The sequence below is a fragment of the Dasypus novemcinctus genome, chromosome 16 (genome assembly GCF_030445035.2).
Source record: "Dasypus novemcinctus isolate mDasNov1 chromosome 16, mDasNov1.1.hap2, whole genome shotgun sequence".
In the NCBI taxonomy this organism is placed as follows: Eukaryota; Metazoa; Chordata; class Mammalia; order Cingulata; family Dasypodidae; genus Dasypus; species Dasypus novemcinctus.
In genome coordinates, this window is record NC_080688.1 from 43,329,086 (window position 1) to 43,348,193 (window position 19,108).

Below are 19,108 nucleotides of genomic sequence, written 5' to 3' on the forward strand. Positions count from 1 at the left end.
GAAAGAACCTAACCCCTTTATTTTATACTAGGAAATTTCAACCCTGTGACTTTGTCACTTGCCCAAAGTCATAAAACCAATTAAACATTTTATGGGGAATAGAATTTAATAGAAAGCTCTAACTGCCAAGGTGCTGTATTTGAATCAGATTATGCTGCTTTTAAAGTAGAAAGTCAATTTCCACTCTGAGTGGTTTTAGTTCCAAAATGGGTAAGGAAAGAAAAACATGTCAACCCTGGTAGAAAACAAAGATGATGTTGTACTAGACAGAAAGTCCATGACCAAAGTTGTCCTGCCACGTATCATTGTGTGGATGGTAGTAGCAAAGTGTATCATTGAGGCCTTCATGCAACATTATAAAAATTTGGAGTTTATTCTGCCATCAGTCAGATGCAGAGTGAATTGCTGGCCATGGGCACTTTACTCCTCTAGTGCTGCCTCCACATTTTCTTCTGTGACTGATAGAAAAAGAATTGCTGGTGCATTCATTAATTCTTTCACTTACGCCCTCAGGGTGAGGAGCTTTGACATCTGCTGCTTGTTACATGAGATACTCAGTTTTAATGGGTATTTCCCACTTGGATTTTTATCAGTTGCTTTATGTCAAAATTGTCATCACTTCCTTGCCTTTATGTTTCTTTATCGTTACAACTAATTTTAAAACAGTCTCCCATTTATTTCAGTGTCATAAAAATCTAAACTTAACTAAACTAAAATGAACATCGGCCTGCTTTCTGACATTTCCCTGCTTTCCTTCTTTACGTGTTCCCATCGCTCTTCCATGTACGCCATTACTACTAACAATACAATTCCATAAACACTTCTCTCTCATTTGTCTCCCTTTGGCTACTTACCATTTGTTCATTCCAGATGATGATCATTATCATGATCATTATTATCATCTTCAACAAACTATCATGGAGTACCCACAGGGTGCATGCCACTAGAGGACGTTTCCTTCCCTGCCACACAGAGACATGTGCTATAATGGATGGAGCCCAGAAGTGGGATTTTAAAAAACACAGGCTTTGTTTATAGTCCTGCCGGTGATATGTTGTCTTGAATTGCTCCGATCATGTAATTGTTTTGAGTTTCTATTTTCTACTTCTCTAAATTGTAAATAATGCTTATGCCTGCCTCTACCCAGCCCTAGGATTTTATGGTAAATGATACAATAAAGTATAAAACTCCTTAGAAGTAGTGACTGTATCAGCAAAAGATATTTCTGAATTATCTTTTTTGCTATAATCTTTAACTATGGTTCACATTTTAACAGTCTTTCTTACATTTCCATTCCAGATCTCAAGAGCTATGTCACTCCAATGCCAATATTACAAATAAAAAATTAGAAAGTCCAGCCAAGCAGCTGATGCTTAGGGTATGCCTTTTGAAACATTACTGCTCTGAAAGCCATTTTTTTCCCCCTGATATGACCAGCTGGTCTGGCTGACTGAATTAACTAAATTAACTGCTTGTTTGAGCAACATAAAACTTAAGTCTTAAATTATGAAGAACAATTAAATCATACTTATGGGTACATTTTTCTTTCTTCAGAATGATTGTGGTTGGTTAAATCTGCTTCTTAGAATATGTCTAAATAAATTTAGTAAATTCAATTTTTTACAAATCATCAAGCCAGTTGAAATATTGATATATGGATTAAATCATTAACTTTAGAATTTATTCTTTACATTTGTTTCTTTCTAGCAGTTCCTCCCCCCCCCCCCCCCCCACATTATTTGGCATTATCTTTCTCCTTTCTTTCCTTTCCTTCCACTTCAGTCAATTCTTTTCCCAGACTATGCCTTCACCTCATCCCCACAAGTGTCTCACCTCATGTCATGACCAATGGTGGGCCAGGCCAGGATAAGCTGTGGCAAGATGGAATGGAGGGAAGAAGAGAAAGCATTCATCCCCCACCTTCCCTAAACCCCTAAGGATAATTCTGGTCTCCTCTAATTCTCAAACTCCTTCCACATTGCTTCATCATTTTTAGTGGTTCCAGTTTACTCTCTATCTCAGAGTCCCTATCAAGTCCAAGATTCACTTACCAAATATTGATGACAGTTTTCCTCTAACTTAGATCTTTATTTTGGCCCATTGCAGTGAGCACAAATGGGAGCTGTTCTACCTCCTAAGTCGAGGTGAAATACAAGCACTTTTCAGCCCTTGCCTTGCTGAAATTCCTGCACATTTGGCCTTGGGCCTAGACCGTCCCTTCTATGGCTTCTTACCCTGCAGTCTTGCCAACTGTCCTCACTCAGGTTCTACATCTGTCCTCATCTTCCTTGTGAGCCCCAGATCTCAGACAGTCAGTGTACATGCCTCAGCAATTAAAAACAATGCCCACCTTTGGTAACGCCTACAAGGAGAAGGACTACCATTTCCTTACGGTGGGAAGGGTGACAGGAGGGCCTCCCTGAGTTCTGTAAATACACAGCCAGATCTAGGGGTGCGCAGGGGGATGTGGGAAACAGTACCATTGGGGAGGGCTGGTTTCTCGTGGATTTTCTGTTTGTTTTTTATTTAATCTCTATTTGTGTGGCTTTAAAAAATAAAAAGCCCTGTCCACCTTAGTACAAGGGGCTCAAAGGAGGAGATGGTCCATTGGCAAAAGCAGCACAGGGGTTTTCTAGTGGGAAGGGGCCTGAGACCTCTGGCCCATTCCCTGCAATACCAAAGGCTAGAAAGTGTGCCAGAGTCACCCTGGGACCTGTGTCAGGAAGAAGACACAGCTCTCCTGGAATAACATTTCCACTGGGATGCAAGAATAGTGGGCTGGCCTCTGCCCTGAATTAGTGGTGAAGATAATGTGGGTGATGCTCTGGCTCCCAGAACTTGTACCAACCCAGCATTCCTGGGCAGGAGGAAGGGAATTGGGAGGGGGGGGAGGAGTCAGATGGCATCCTCCAGGAGGTGACTTTAGTACCAGACTGGACATGCCATGTAACCTCCATGGCTCTGGCCCATTTGTCATGAACTAGTCTGGCCTGACCTTCTCACTGGACTATAAGGTTATCCCAAGAAAACGGATGACCTCAACCCATGGTCACAACACGTTTTCACTTTAGACCATTTTTCTCACTACAAACTGAGGATGCTTTCCTCATCAGAGAGAGCTCTTTTTCGCAGGATGTGGAAGAAGGATATATTAAAGAGCTGTAAACTGCTTTGGGAAATTAGGGCAATTTTGTAATGGCACTTTCTTGACAAATCAGAACCTTAAAGAGAAATCCTATTCATCCAAGTTAGTAGCAGCAACTGGAAAGTCCCTCTCCCACTTTCAAACCAAACTTTTGATTGGTGTGTACCAAATTCCCTGGCTGATGGTCTGGGAATAGGCAAGTCAGTCCTAAGCAATGCATCTCAACGCAGTCCTATTTGCTGTTTCCAGACTTGGGCTAAGGACATCCATCTACATTCCGGTTTCATCTCAGTGAACTTCTCTGCCTATCCACCCCACTTACCGGTCAATTAGCAACTAAGAACTCAGGGATTTCTGGATATATTAAGGGAAGGGAAAAGGGGGAAAATTAAGAGAGAGAGATTCACTTCCTGCTAGTTGGGGAAGGTCTGAGTTCCAGCATTACTACTCTGAAGCTGAAATCAGAACTCATAATGCAAAGTCAGACTGTCCACATGTATTGGGGTCTATGATACCTACAAGCTAAGTACACCTGGATGACCAACAGATAGCACTTGTGCCTGAAACTCTAGTGGAATTCATATTTTTCCCTCCCAAATATCTTCTACTTCCTAAATTTCCTCTTCAGGGAGGAATACAGCCTAGATACGCAAGTCCCAGTCTGGAAATATCTTGACTCCTCTTTCATCCTTACCTCTATTAACTTTTCCATCAATCCCTTTCTCTCTTAAAAATAGGGAGATTCTTATTTGCCCCATCTCCATTGCCACTGCTGCTCTTACTGTCCTGAGATAGTCTTCCATGTGACCTTTCTCCAAGAATGCAGCTGTTCAATCCCTTCTCTTGCTGCTGCCATTTCACTCCCTTGCTTACAACCCATTGACAGTGCCCAGCTGTCTTAAGGATGAAGTCCAGACAAGTGAGCATGACAATGTCTTTTTCATTCTGGTCCTTTCCTAACTCTGGCGGGCTCATTTATCTTTACTCTCCTCTTCCTGTAAAAAAAATGTGATTCCCTCAAACCAGACCCAGGGCTTCACACCTCTGGGCCCTTGTTTCTTGGGCTCCCTAGGTCTAGGATGCCCTCAACTCACATGCCCAAGGATTAATCCTTCTCATTCTTGGAAACTCAGTTCACTTTCTTCTCTCCAGGAAGATTTTTCTATCCCTTCTTCCTGCTCAGGATAGGTGAGGGGCCTTTCAAAGCTACCCTCCTAACCCAGCAAATGGGACACTTATTACACAATATAGCAATAATTTCATTGTCTTCTACTCACTCTCATTTCCTTTATGACAAGGACCACATTTTATACATATCTGCATCTCCAGCATCAAGCAAGTGTCCTATACTACTATTTGATGAATGAACAAGTTAATGAATAAGTGCAGGAAGGAGAAGGCTGGAGGAGGTCTATGTATTCCCAGTCTGATCCTCACTTGTTACTAAAGAACCTAAAAAGGCCTGTGTATTTGAGGGATGAGAAGAGCTCTGAGCTTGTGCACAATTCAGCTTAGAGTAGCGGAGGAGGAAAGAATCAGTTGGAAAGAGTCAATGACTTTTAATTCACAACTTTGCTATTCAATCCTAGTGGCATGGCCAGACCATGTTAACATGATTTACCTAGAAGAGCCAGAGGAAATTAGATGAAGAAGGGAAGCAAGACAGGCGTTTTTTGTTAAATACTAATTCCCCTCTCATTAGCTAAAATTTGCTAGGCAGAATTCATCAAGGCAACTCATTTGAAAAACAGAGTTCCTAAAAAAAAGTAGTTATTGATATAAAGATATAAGAAACCTTGAGTTTATATTAAACTTCTGTTCCCTATTGTTCCTCTCCATTGAAAGTCTTATACTTAATAGTTTAGGTAGAATAAATAAAAATTTTCTAATGATAATCCTAAATGAAAACTAATAAAATGATCGTAAATTTTTATTTACATATTAACAGTAACAGCAAACATTTTATTATGCATATATTCTAATGCTTTAGCAATTTTAGAGAAAATAGAACTCCTACATTACTTCCTTTTTCATTTATTCTTATAGTTTAACCAAAATATTTAGCATATGAATTATGAAAAGAGGTCTTCTTGATCCTGATGTGTTGTAAAATCAGTAATTAATCTCCATTCCATGTCATTTCTCTTTTGTTGACTCATTTTCATTCTTCCTTGCATTTTCTTAGCCCTTCAAATTGCATAAATACATACTTTTATCATTTACCTTCTATTTTATGATATACCATCAATTGATTGTTATCAATATTGAAGCTCCATGCCAAGTTAAAGGAAATGCATTTTTCTGATATTAGTTCAGAATCTTGAAACTCAAGGTTACTTCTCAAGATAATCTGAATATTTCTAAAATTTGAAGTTACAAGAAAAAGGAAGAGCACTGACCTATAAGTCCAGGATGGGATGTCTGATCTTAAATCCCTCTACAATTCATTCTGGGCTCTGGGCATGTCTCCTTCAGCCTTACTCAGAGAATTTTTATCAAGAGATCAGCAGTGTCTTTCCATTCATGTACCTCAGGGACATCTAACCTTCAAAAATTGACCCATATCATGGAACTTGGAAGAAGTGTTTTAAGTTTGCAGACAGTTGTAATATGTGGAAAGCAGTTAGTCTTCTTGAAGATAAATTTAAAATGTATAAGGAACTATGTCTCAGAAACCAAGCTATTATAAATCCCCAGCAGGAATCCCTCCATGAATTTAATCACAGGCATAGGAGAGGAAAGTAACCTGCCCTTCAGATGGCAAACACTATACTGCAAGGAAATGAAAGGGGACTTTGGTAATGAGAGAGGCAATAAGACACAAAAAACCCTCCAATCACTCCTTCCATAAATATTTAACAAGCACCTCCTATCTATAGGCCAGGCAGTGTATTATGCAGTGGGAATCAAAACCTTACCAATACCCTTTCTGATCCAAAGGACACAAAAATCGATAAGGGGAAATAAATGAAGATAAGTGAGAGTAAAGATGGGTAAAATGACAAACAGAGTCAAGAAAACAAAATAATGAAAAACAAACATATTAAACACTTCAAAAGTTTCTAAGAAATGACAACCCTTCCCCTGGACACAGGCTCGGTTGTCGTGGTTTGCACACCTTGACTCACGTGGCCCTCACAATTACCCCTGAGGGAGATCACTGGTACTATTTCCATTTTATTGATAAGGAAACAGCCACAGAGAGATTAAGAAACTTGTACAAGATGGAGCTGGACTTAGATGTGATCTTTGTCCACAAGTCTCTCCTTTTACTGTTACTGGAACTGTAGTTGGTGCTGGGGTTTAGTGTATACCCAGGGGACCTGAATCTCTGGAATGACCATATGATAGCCAGTCCCTGAGCCTCAACACACTTGCAACTCCTACACTCTGGTTTATTGGACTTACCCCACTCAGCTAACACAGAGGTGAAGAAGGTCAACCATAATACCAGGGAGCCAATACTGCCTGCAACTGAAAGCAGGAGAATTGCATCCAGCATCCATGTGGAATCTAAGCCCCCTCTTGATATAGATATGGAGTGGACACAACCATTCTAAGGTCCACAGGATGGAGGAATAGAGTATGGATTAGAGTGGACTTACTGATATTCTATTCATGAATTATTGTGATTAGTAATTGAAGAAAATGTGGCATTGGTGTGGAGAAAGTGGTCATGTCGGCTGCTGGGGGTAGGGAGTGGGAGGAAGATATGAGATGTGGGGCAATTTCAGGACTTGGAGTTGTCCTGGGTGGTGCTGCAGGACAGTTACCAGACATTGTATGTCCTCCCATGGCCCACTGGGTGGAATGTGGGAGAGTGTGGGCTATGGTGTGGACCATTGACCATGAGGTGCAGTGGTGCTCAGAGATATAGTACTCACCAAATGCAATGAATGTCTCATGATGATGGAGGAGATGGTTGTTATGGGGGGAGGAGTGGGGCAAGGGGGGTGGGGGGGTATATGAGGACCTCATATTTTTTGAATGTAATATTAAAAAAAATAAAGAAAATAAAAAATAAAATAAAAAATAAAAAAAAGGAACTTGCACAAGATCTCAGAGCTAGTGAATGGGGAACCAAGCTTGAATCAAGGCCACCTGGCTTAACACTGTGCTAATAATGGCAACACTACCCTGCCTCTCAATGTTTATAACTGACAAAAGATTCATGTTTAGATTGCATAAGGGTTCCTACAAACCAGCAAGAAAGTCACTCCAAATGGGAAAACAGCAAATGGAATGACCAGAAACTTTATTTGTAAATGCAAATAAAGATGTGGGGTTGGCTTGAAAGGACTTAATTAAATTCACAGTAATATTCAGATATGTATGAAAAACATGGTTGATAAATATATTCCCAAATATAATAAAATAATCACTTTCCAGGTACTGTTTCTAAGAACTTTACAAGTATGAGCTCACACTATTGAATTAGGTACTATTGCTACCTGTTTCAGTCTGCTGGGCTGCCAAAATGAAATATACCAGAAATGGGTTGCTTTTACAATGGAATTTATTAATTTACAAGCTTACAGTTCTAAGGCCATGAAAATGTCCAGATCAAGGCAACATCAGGAAATGCTTTCTTCCCAAAGATAGGCTGCTAATAACCCTGGACACGTCTGTCATATGGCAAGGCACAAGATGGTGTCTGCTGGGCTCTCCCTGCTCCTCCATGCTTTCAGCTTCTTGCTTCCTGGCTTTCTATGCTCCTCTGAATTTCATTCTCTTATAAAGGACTCCAGTAAGAGGGTTAAGACCCACCCTGGGCTACGCCTTACTGAAGTAACCTAATCAAAAGGTTCTTAACTGAAATAATTTAATTAAAAGGTCCCACCTACAATAGGTCCACATCCATAGGAAAGGATTAACTTTAAGAACATGATCTTCTAGGGTCCATCTAGCTTCAAACTGTCTCACTAACCTAATTTTACAAGTAAGAAAACTTGAGTCATGGTAGTTTACTTAGGTTTCCCCTAATCATAGAAATTGTGGATATAGGAAGTGGGATTTAAATCCAGCAAATCTGTGCTTTTTATTATATTCTACTTCCTCCCAAACCAGTGATAAACCTAAAAATGCCCACAAGTAAAAACAAGAAATACCAGGAGGAGAGAATACATTTGAGGGTCAAGTACATACTGTACATCCATAGACATTCAGATGCTTTAAAATAGCACCATGAAAAAGTTGGTAAATGGCTCTTCTTCCACTGACCAGAACCCTATGATAAATTGAATTAAACTGTGGAATGAGAGATTTGAGTAAAAAATGAAGAGATAATAAAGATAGATCATATTTTTCAGTTTCAACCATTTGCCCCTCACTGTGTTAAGTGCTTTTACATAAGTTACCGCATTAATCTTCATACTGTGAGGCAGATGTTACCAGTCTCATTTTACAGATATGAAAATAAGTCACAGCGTGGCTAAGTACCTTCTCACCATCATCGATGATGGAGCTGTGACAGGAACTAATCTAATTCCAGGCCAATGGTCTTTCCATTGCATCATCTCTAAAATAGGTGAGATGGCCCTCCAAGTTCATGATCTGTTTCTATCACATTATTTTATCTAGATAGAAATGTACCAATGCTCCCATCCATCTGCCTCATAGAATTGTGAGTCCTAGAGGAATCAGGTCTCATGACTGCACATACAAGGAAACATACTCTTATATTGGCATTTAAAATTTTTCTAACACAAGAACCAAGTTTCTTGGTATCAAACTTCTTGAGGTTGGAAAAATCCTCCAGTGACATATGGAGTCTTTCATTCTTTTGACAAGATAGTAAAGTTGTTTCAAAATGACTGAATTTCCATTTATTCTTGTTTCTACTTCCCCTCTGGTCTAAAAATGAATGGGATTTTAAATAGGGCAACACATACTCCAACATATCACCTTCCACTTCTGGGCTTTTTCCCTTCTACCAAAGACAGTCTTCTGAATCTTTCTTTCTCTATTTCTCCATACATACAAAGTAAGTATTCTTTATGATAGCTCAGGAAAAGGTGAGAGGAAAAGAGATGTTTGTGGCTACTTCTCTACAGTTATCAAAACCCACTAGAGTTTGTGGCAACTGTGAAGAAGCAGCATGGCATAGTAAAAAGAGAAAGGAATTTGAAGTTACACAAAGCTGGGTGTGCATTGCAGCCCCATCATTTAAAAAGTACATTGCTTTGGGTGGGTAATTTTCCAAGGTTGGCTTTCATTCAGATGGAGGAAATAATACTTTTAAATGTAGGTAAAATGCCTATCTCTTGGAGCAATTTTGAGGAGTCTGAAAAACAAATTCCTAACACAGTGGCTAGAACAAAATAAGTCCTCAGTGAATGCCCACCATATTCATGGAGGTTGACATCCAGAATTCTCCAAATGAAAGGCACCTTAGAATCACCCTAGTTTTACCTGGACATTTTATAAAGGACTAAACTTCAGCCAGAAGGGCAAAGTGACTTGTCGAAGGTCACAGGGCTAGGTCACAACTGAGCCAGGACTGAGACATAATCTCCTGCCTCAGGCCTATTTTCCTTCCAGTTCTCTTAGATGACTCTCACTTCCCTAATGTTTCAAGTCTTTCAACAGTCTTTTTCTGGCTCCTAACTCTCCCAACTCTTTTCTCACACAAGTATTTTCATTCTATCAGTAGTACTCAAGTACTCAAGTAGTACTCATTCTATCTGGTAGTACTCAAGACATCTGAGACCCACTTGGAATCTGAAACGTGTTCTGGTAACTTCAAGTGCTCTCTCTTTCTTGCTCTGTTTCTGTCCTATTGGATCATGTACATTGTATTTGGAGATTGTGAGGGCTGATTTTTTGTGTCAACTTGTCTAGACTATGTTGTCCAGTTATTAGGTCAAACACTAGCCCAGACATTGCTTTGAAATTATTTTGTAGATGGGATTGGCTTCTATAGTCAGTTGACCCTTGATAATGTGGGTGGACCTCATCCAATCAGCTGAAGGCTTTAAGGGCAAAAAGTGGAGATTTCAAAAGAAGAAATTCTACCTGCCAGTATCTCCAAGGGATTTTGGACTTGCTAATTCCTTATAATAAATCTCCCCCCTCTGTATATTTGTATGTGTGATATATAGACAGATAGATGTACCTGCATATGTATGTGTACATGCATGCACATGTATGTGTGTGTCCTGCTGGTTCTGTTTCTCTGGAGTACACTGACTAATGCAGAAGTTAAAAAAATTAATTCTTAGGGGTTATGATTTTTAGCTCATCTTTTCTTCTTAAATTCGTCTGGCTTTATCTACTCAATTTACTGGAAGCATGGCGATATTGAAAGAAATTTCTACTGAGTAAAGAAGCAGCAGAAAAATTGTGGAGGGATTCACAGTAGTAATTAGACTATTGCTGAGCATGGGTTTATTAGAAAGCAAAATAAACAGCATGTGGCAAGCTGACTTCATCTTCATTAAACATTCATACTGGAAATGCTTACCTTGTCTACAGCCAAGATGTTATCCTTTGCAGAAGGAGGGAGAAAAATGGAACCACCAGCCAACATTTTGCAAGCATTCCGCAGCTTCAGAAAATCTGTGTTATGTAAAATCTCCAAATATGTTAGCCTAAGCAGTTTGGCCTTCAAACACTTTAAACCACCTTGGGGCAGGACCTGATGGTATGGAAAGCATCTCTCAAATGAAGAATGAATTAACTTGCATTCTATCATGTGGAGAAATGTAAATAAAAATTGAAGAAGGCTTTCTGCCACTGACATTATGGTATGTGAATCCACTTGGCCTAATATTATTAAGAGGATTAGCGCTAAAGCTGCAGAACTTTGAAAGAGCCCAATGAAGGCCGTGTGCTTTCTAGTTTGAATTGGCCCTCAGCACACCCTCTCTGCTCATCAGGAAATTGGGAGCTGGAGTATTCTGCAACATTCTCCACAGCAGGGTCAAGTCTCTGGATGTCACCACAGTTGCCGTTTTTTTGTTCAAGGTAGAGATGGAGAGAGAACTCGAAGGAGAAGGGGCAGGGATTGCCAAGGAGGTCGCAGTGAAATCCAAAATCTAAAATGCTCATCTTTCGTGCTTTCCCAAAGAGCACAAAACTTAACTAAATTAAAAACTTTAAAAAGTGCAGTTGCATCCTACTTAGGGCTTAAAGGGTCAAAAGAAAAGCCCTTTCGTCTACCAATGACACTTCCTTACAGGAGTAAAAGGCATCATACAGGGCAACTCATGTGGGAAACCAGTTTGGAAAAGGAAAAGGAAGTCACAGTTAAATGGCTCTTCCCTCAGAAAACCCCACAACACCACTCTCACCTTCAATTTAACAAAAAGAACTCATCATCAACTAAAGAGGCATCTTCAGATCATCAGAAGGTGATCCCTACACAATCTGAATGAGAGTGTCTAGGTAGCGAGAGCCATGTGCATGGGTTTGGGCATTTTGGTTTCCCTGTGGCTGACAGCTCAAAGGTATCATCATTGTGTTACCGGATTTTATTTAGGTTCCTGGCTATGCTGCAGAAGTGAATTTCAAGAGCACATTAGGTGAGTTAGGCCAGTAATTTCTTCAGGAAGGGAGGGAAGAGAAATGGGAGAAAATAACAGAGCAGGGGTCCCAGGTAGAAAGGAAGGAGGTGAAAAGTGATAAAGCAGGCTGGTTTACAGACTACAATTCCCCATTATAGATTATAAATGCCCAAGTTTACTTGCATGGCCACATGGCAGAGGAAAAACCGTGAGAGGGGCGCTCAGAGGGCAGGAACCAGTCCAGAGGTGAGAGAGAGCGAGAGTGAGAGAGCTTAGGCTCTGTACCTGCTGTTTTGAACTGTTGATTATCCCATCCCTTTGTTAATGGCAGGGCAGGGGTTTCAGCTGGTTGCTGTTTTGATTGCTTTCCCCACCTATCAATGCCCCAGTGAGGACCCAATGATAAAGTCCTTGGGGAATCTCCTGGGCTTCTCCTGGCTTCCAGAAGAAGTCTTTGTTCTGAATGGCAGAATCTTGGGGGTGGGGTCTTCCAGCAGCCATCTTGGGGGTTACTGATGTCCACATGGACTCTCTGCCAGGTCTATTGATTCCCTATTTTACTAGCCTGCTTCAGTCAAACTCGCTTAAAGCCCACTCTCAGCAATGGTAGGCTGAAAAAAGAATCCTTTAAGGCATGCCACCTCCAGACACCAATTTCATGGGTCCTTTTGCTGGGACATGCCAGTAGTTTGGGATGAGTTTACCTGAATGGCATTATTCAGGAAGCAGCTGGGGAAAGGCATTCCCTGGAACTCCCCTGGGTCTCTTTGAAGCTCCTCCTTGTGCTTCAAGGATATCGAATGACAGGAACCCTTCTTTGTCTCCAGAGAGGTCTGCTTAGACATTTGAGCCAGCACTGTATCACCATCACAAAGACAGAAGCTGAGAACCTCAGTCAGCCCCACAAAAGACATTTTTAAAGAATCAATAAAACTGGTCAATAGAGAAGAAACCTCTTGAATTCAGACGCTTGTTGTTTTCCACAAAGTAAGGATGATCTAGAATCTTTTAAGAATACAAATGAAGAAGAAAAGATAAAAGGAGCGCTATTTGATAGCTCTGCCACGTTAATCTGGAAACAACAAGGCGCTGCATTCATATTTCCTTCTGTGCCTTTGCCACAGCCAATGGGTTGGTGTAATAACTCCATCATATTCTGTTTCTCCCATCCTTGTCCACTGGTACTAAGTGAATTCATGAGGAAACCACGAGCTGGTTTGACAAAATAGAAAATCATTTGTAGAAGCAATGAATTTTTCAGCGGAAAATATGTTGTATTTTTAACAAACCATGACTTCTCCGCTGAAGGAGACATAACGCAGGATCAATTGCACAGGGTGGAATGCTTGTGCTCACCACAGATGTATTCTCGTTTATAATTATGTCATGCAAAGAGCATTGCTAGGGTCCCATTCCGGACAGACAGGAACACCCACAGAGCCATACAATGTAATTGGATGCTAAAGCAGTTGTTAACTTTCCTTTGGGGACTTTATGAAAGTTTTTTTGTTTTGTTTCATTTTTTTTATCAAAGCCAACAAGGGGTAAAATTGTGCAGCATTGCTCAGGGTTTACTGGAAATCGGGGTGAACTCCTCGAAATACAGTTCTTTTCTTTTTTAAAAAAGCCATTTATCTGGAAAGTAAACAAATTGTCAACCTATTTCACTATAAAAATTCACTTTACTCATTTTTCTTGGCTTTATATAGGCGTTGGGTCTCAGGAAAAACCAGGCAATTCTGAGTTTCTAGCATTAGGGTAAAAAGCTAAATCTGTCTTTTAATATCAGCTGTCACTACACACGCGTGGCTAATGAACTGGTTCAAAGTATTTTATAGGTTCAAGGTGTGTAATTCTTCCATTTTACTCCAGCTTGTAGTCTTGCCCTAGACCTAACACTCTTTCCCAGGGTCAGCAGGGAAGGGAGGATGCCACAAGATTATAAACCCATTGCTTCTTATATATTATAAGACATTTCTTAAGGTTCTCTTTGTGATTCCCTAATTTGAGAAAGCAATAGTCTTATTATGATTTCTCCACTTGGAAAACAGAGGCAGAATCTCATATTTAGGATTCAGGTAGTAAATCAGTTAGCATCCAGCCAGGAAAAGAGAGACCACTCTAGATATGTAAAACAGAGGGCACTGGAGTAGGCATAGCTCAGTGGTTGAGCGCCTGCTTCCCAAATACAAGGTCCTGGATTCAATCCCCAGGACCTCCTAGATAAAAAAAGAATAAAATAAATTAGGGGGACATTAAGACAAGACATTAGTTTTAGAGGAGTTAGAATTGCTGAGGCTGAAGCGAGGGGTGCTAGAAGAGTAAAGGAGAGAGGGATGTTTGTGACCCTATCAGAAGCCATGACCATCCTCGAACTGGATCCCATGAGCCCGCATAGGCTGCTGCTTCTGATAGAACCACATCACTTCTAAGCAGAAACCAAGATCTACACCCCTATTATGCCACTAAACTACCACCCGCAGTGCTGGAGCCCACAGCCATTAGCGTTACTGCCAAAACTGTTACCTGAGCATTCAAACATTGCTCTTCCTCCTTTTACTTTATCTCCTGCCAATGCTTTTCATTGGAAGAACCCACCAGGAAGCCAGCTGGCCGGGAAGGTCTGGAAATGTAGTTTGCAGACATCCAACTTCTAGTAATTGTGGAACTGAGTGTAAAACAGATATTCTCTAGCACAGATAATCAATATGCCATGACCTAAACTGGATCATAAATGCAAACCTGAAGAATCCTCTTTTTTATCAAACCTACTCTTAATAAAAAAAAAGAGTTGAATCCCTAGAATTATATTTTCATGACTCTGAATGCTCTTAGAAGGAAAGGAGAGAAAAAGAGATAGACGCCCACCCTTCTTACATCTGATGTTACAGCTTTGGGATACATGGGGTGGTGATGGTGAGGGGTATTGTTGAAGGTCAGGGAGAGAAAGCACTGGAGAAGGGAGGAGGAGCTTTTATAAAGTTCTGTGTCCTGGTTACAGATGGGAGTTATAGGTAGGTAAGAATTGCTGACATCCCACTCTATTTTTGATTCACCCCAGGTCTGCTGAGATGGAGTCCCTACCATGAAATCACAATCCCAGAGTGGCCATTCACAGCAAGTTCACGGGAAGGTGCAATTCTTCAAAGAGAATCATGCCCAGAATTTGTAGAACTATATTCTGGGACCATCAGTAGAAGAATATGGGATGAGTAACAACCAGATCTCTTCTACTTTTTGGATTCCACTTATTTATTTCAATCAACCATCATTTATTGAGTATTAACCACATGCGGGCACTATTCCAGGCATGAAATATTAGAGATTTTTTAAAAAGAAGGCAAGCCCTTGCCTTCATATAATAGACATTCCACTGGGAGGAGGAAGACAATAATGTAATTAAAGATAGTAGGTATTATGGAAAAAGGAGAGATCAGGGTGGGGGGAGAGGCAGTGCAGAGGCAGATATTGCCATTTTATTAGGTAGGTGGGAAGGCCCTATTCAAAAAGCAATATTTAAGCAGACTTTTAAAAGCTGAGCAAAGAATTCATGCAAACACCAAAGGAAGAGCATTTCAGGCAAAGGAAATTGCACATTCAAAGGCACTAAGGCATACTATGTTCGGCAAGGAGGCCAGTGTGACTGGACCTGGGTGAAGCTGGAGAGGAAGAGGACAGAAAGAAGGCGGTCAGAGCACAGAGGGGCTTGAAGGTCTTTGTAAAGAATGGCTCTTTCTCTGACTGATATGGGAAGGCATTGGCGGGTGTAGAGCGAAAGAGTGATGTGTTCTGGCATAACGGTTTCATAGGATCACTGCGGAGGCGGTGTAAATGGGTGGAGGGAGGATTATGACGATGCAGGTGGTGAGGGCAAATGCAGGAGACCAGCTAGGAGACCACTGCAATGATCCAGGTGAGAGATGCCTCCTGGTTGTGGTGATAGAGGAGTTGATAAGCAATTAGTTCACATACATTGAAACAGGAAATTACTTGCGCCAGCCGGAGTTATTTCAGCAACACTCCCTTGGAAAATCCATTCCAAAAGCATCTTCTTAATGATGCTTGGTTAGCAATATCATCTTTAGGCCTGCACATTATACCAATATTCACTTTGTGTTTGTAGCCTCTGTGCCCCAACAGCTTCATTTTGGCTAAAAAGATGTGGCTCTTCGATTGTAATTAATAAGACAAACAGCTAAATGCATTTCACATGGAATATCTACCCTTTCATTTGCTTGCCTTGTAGTGGTTTTCCAAATGAGGATCCTTTTTAACAGTAAACAATTTCATAAATACTTTCGCAACAGCTCTATTTTTAGCACTCACAGATGAAAATAATACATAATGACAAAAAGCTACTCCAAAACCAGTAATGCTTGAAAATGACATTTTATAAGTACAACAGCATGTCCACCCAACTGAAAAGTAATTGGAGGTATATGTACAAAACCAAGTACTTAGCCACCCACTGACCACAGGTGGGAGGCATTAGGTTTCACAGTCCCCTGGTCATTGTCATGGAAATTGCCTTTGTTGAATCTTAAAACCCAAGTCAGGCATAACCTTGTGATACACAGTACTCAATTAGGAGTCATTCGTGACTTACCAGGATTAGTTGTCATGATGATGGAGAATAGGAAAAGAATTCAGAATTGAAAGAAGTAATAAACTGATCAACAAAATCCAAGCAAGTGGGTTAGCTAAGTAGAGGTTGTCAACTCAAATTTGGCTTGAAAATCAAGGAATGGGGTATCTCAAACCCAAGGAGGTGGACTAATGTGGACTTTTGAATTGGCAGAGTGCCTATAAAACAGGCTCACCTTAGCCATCACAAGCTCCAGATCTCACGCCCAACGAAAATATACTGGTCAATTAGCAACCTCTGGGAGTTAAGGAGACAATTTAAAAAATAATTCTTTGGATAGGTAACACCACATTGTTTCCTTAGTGGATAAGGATAATTAAGAAGAAATTGAGTAAATCATACCTGTTATTATTAATATTTTAAAAGGTAGATTTAGAAGTAACCTAAATATATTTGATATTTTAGATATTATTAAGTATGTAAGAGGATTTGACATGTGAGAGTGTTCTAATGCATAAGTGGTGTGATTCTGATGTGAAATGTGTAGTTAAGGAATTGATTTAGACTAGTTACATTAACCTGAAATCTTGTGTTCGCATATAACATTAGAACACTTAAAGCAGTGGTTCTCAAATCTTTTAATGCATCAAAATCACCTAAAGGACTTGTTAAACTGCAACTTTGTTTTACTAAGGAAGAGGCTGAAACTCTAAATGCTATGCAAAGGCAGCTTTATTCAATCAAATGAGTTTCAGGTTACATCAAATGATTATAACAATTGAAAAAAGGCATATACAACCACTCACTAAATTGGGGGAAAACACAACAACTGATCTTACACAAGACTGGGAGGTCCTTTTGTGGCCAATCAGAGTCCCAATTGGAAAAGTGGTCCCAGGCAGAGCATCCTTTCCTGGGTGAGACTTCAACTGGCAGCTTGGGGACCATCCCTTTTAAGGGGCTCCAAACCTTAGAACTCCAATGGGTCTTGCAACTCGTGAGGAATGACATCATCGAAAGTAACCGAATCCATCCAGCGAGGGGGGTGGGTGTGTGTGGGGGGGTGGCCAGCCCTCCACAAGAGAGGCATGGTGTTTCCAGGGGTCTTCCTTCTATTGAATTCATGATACACTGAACACGAACATAAAGGTTTTCAGCTTTTAGTTTTACAGGGGATACAAACAGGACGTGCAAATGCCATGTCTGGTAATTATTCCTTTTAAACATGTATATTTTGGTTGATAGGTGAGAGGGTTGCCTACATAGCAGTGTTACAATATTCCAAAGGACAATGGACAAGTTAATCATTCACAATTCTAGGATAAAATAGCAGAGACTATAGATTAGAATGCTTATGAATTCACAATTCTTAATAATAATTTTCTTATAGTACATCAAGCTTGCTGGGCCCAAGTCAAGTTTCTTATTCAATTAGTCTGAGGTAGGGACCAAGAATTTGCACTTCTAACAGGTTTCCCAGGTGTTGGGATGCTGTTTGTCCAGGACCACACTTTGAGAAACACTGATTTAAAGGACCTACAAATTCATTCTACTCATAAGGTTAATTTATTAAACTTGAAGAGTTGCTGAAGAACTTGGGAAAATTTGTTAAATCAAATGGAGTATTTTAAAAAGGAATGCAATAATATTAAATTTTTAAGTGTGGCTGAAAACATTTAAAGGAGTTTAATTATATATATTTGTAAATGGTACCAAACTTTAATCAAGGATCAAGTAAAATTGATTGCTAAATGTTGTCAGTTTTATACATAGTGTAGTGTATATGTGTATATATATACACATTTGTAGCAGTTTGGTATTATTGATGAATTCCAAGAAGAAATATTGGATTATGTTTGTAAACTGACCTTTTCCTCTGGGCATATTAGATTATATCAGATTCATAGATTTACTTGACTAAGTAATTATGTAAACGTCTTGTGCCAGTAGGGTGTTGAGTCCCCACTCTTTGTTGGGTGGGGACTCACAGATAAAAGGCACAGCAATGGGCAGAGTTAAGGGTTCTTAATGTTGGAGTTTTGATTTTGGAGTTTGATGTTGAAGCTGGAGCCCTGGGAAGTGAGGAACACTGAACCCAGAAAGAAGCAAGACCCTGGAAGGGAGGAACCCAGGAAACCTGAACCCTTGCAGATGTTGGCAGCCATCTTGCTCCAACATGTGAAAATAGATTTTGGTGAAGGAAGTAACTTATGCTTTATGACCTGGTATCTGAAGCTCCTACCTCAAATAAATACCCTTTGTAAAACCAATCAATTTCTAGCATTTTGCATCAGCACCCCTTTGACTGACTAATACAACATTCATTTAAGAAAAAAACTGAGGTTTAAATGAGCAATTATATGAAAGTGAATATTAATATTTAAAACCAAAGTTTTAAATATTTAAACTGAATATTTAAATATTCTTGAATAATCTTTTCTGTGCACAAAACTCATTCTTGAGAGCACCAAAAATGTAGAATTGACAGAAGTAATTTCATTTACGGGGTTTCTAAGCCAGTGGACTGGCTAAATGCTTGCCTTTTCCTAAACCATCTATTAATCACCTCCATTGGTTTTGCTCTTCTGCTAAGAATGCACTTGCTTTGAACACAGTGGATTCAAAGAAGTCCACATCTTGATCAATTTGAGTCTGTCTGCCTTAAGAATGATTCTCCTACAAAACTCTAGTAGCCTTCCTCTCCATTTCCCCTCCTAACTGTCATCGTCTTCCTGCGCTGTCAGAGGACACCATGGAAAGAAGAACGGCATGTCAAGATCAATCTTCCTCTAGAGACACTCCTTGAAATAATGCTGAATAGCTGCACATTTGGAAACCTTTACTTCTGAGACCAATTATCTCCCTGCTACAACG